At 69.7% G+C, this 1,308-nt stretch overlaps 1 protein-coding gene across 1 annotated transcript in view; it reads left to right on the forward strand.

The window, feature by feature from the left end:
• The first annotated feature begins 103 nt into the window (after positions 1 to 103).
• PAIP2B (poly(A) binding protein interacting protein 2B) overlaps positions 104 to 1,308 on the forward strand; it is a 10,532-nt gene continuing 9,327 nt past the window's right edge. Inside the window, exon 1 of the mRNA XM_026048905.1 lies at positions 104 to 142. The gene's annotated coding sequence lies outside the window, so the exon portion shown is untranslated. The remainder of the gene's footprint in view (positions 143 to 1,308) is intronic.

The raw sequence follows: 1,308 nt of genomic DNA on the forward strand, positions 1-1,308 counted from the left end.
CGGGGGCCGCTCCGCGCGGGGACGGCAGCTCCGCGCCGCTCCCGCCGCCCGCCGGGCCCTGCCGGGCCTCCGGTGCCGCCCGAGCCGCGGCCACGAGGCGCACGTGTCCGCGAGGCCGCGGTTCGTGGATAGAATGCTATAGGTAACACACGCGTGTGCTTGCGGGGCCGGGGTGAGACCGGCCGGCCGGGAGACCCCACGGCCTGTCCCCGTGTGCCCCGGTCCCCGTGTCCCCATGTCCCCCATTCCCAGTGTCCCTGTGTCCCCATGTCCGGGTGTCCCTGTGTCCCCCTGTCCCCGTGTCCCCCATTGCCCATGTCCCTGTGTCCCCTGTCCCCCTATCCCCGTGTCCCCCATTCCCCCTGTCCCCGTGTCCCCCATTCCCTGTGTCCCCCATTCCCCCTGTCCCTGTGTCCTCATGTGCCCATGTCCCCCTGTCCCCATCCCCCTGTCTCCATGTCCCCCTGTCCCTGTGTCCCGCTGTCCCCGTGTCCCCCATTCCCCCTGTCCCTGTGTCTTCATGTCCCCCTGTCCCCGTGTCCCTGTGTTCCCATGTCCCTGTGTCCCCCTGTCCCCATATCCCTCTGTTCCCATGTCCCCCGCCCCCCCATCCCCGTGTCTCCCGGTCCCCGTGTCCCCATGTCCCCCATTCCCAGTGTCCCTGTGTCCCCATGTCCGGGTGTCCCTGTGTTCCCCTGTCCCCCTGTCCCCATGTCCCTCTGTTCCCATGTCCCCCACCCCCCTATCCCCATTTCCCTGTGTCCCCCCGTCCCTGTGTCCCCGTGTCCCCGTGCCACCTCCTAAGCTTTTGTTCCCCGCATGAAGGTGAAAAGCAGTAGTGAAAACCATACTGAAAAGCGTTAATGTGCCCGTGCACTTGCTGCTCCGCGGGAAGCAGCCCCGGAAAAATCCCTCCGTGCCAGGCATTCGTGCCGCGGGTTCCCTGCCCCTCCGCGGGGGGTGTGTTGAGATCCCGGCTCCTCGAGCGGGGAAAGCGGCTCCTTCGGGCCCGGATCCCCGAGGCGCGTGGGGCGCAGCGTCCGCGGGGCCCGGCGGGCGCTTCCCGAGGGATAACGCGGAGTGCGGGCCCGGCCGCCGCCGTGGCCTCGGCCCATCGCAGCAGGGCCCTCGCGGGGAGGTTCCCCCGCAGCGTCACCGGGCCGGCCCGCTCCGGAGCTGCCGGCGCCAATCCGGCATCACGGCTGGAAAGCGGGCGCCGAACCCCCCCGGGGGCTTCTGGTGCCCACAGGATGTCTCCTCAAGCTGGGAAGCAGGGGATTCCTTCTGGAGGGAAGGAGGGGATTCCCT

Source organism: Nothoprocta perdicaria, unplaced genomic scaffold (genome assembly GCF_003342845.1).
Source record: "Nothoprocta perdicaria isolate Ctin4 unplaced genomic scaffold, notPer1 scaffold_58, whole genome shotgun sequence".
In the NCBI taxonomy this organism is placed as follows: Eukaryota; Metazoa; Chordata; class Aves; order Tinamiformes; family Tinamidae; genus Nothoprocta; species Nothoprocta perdicaria.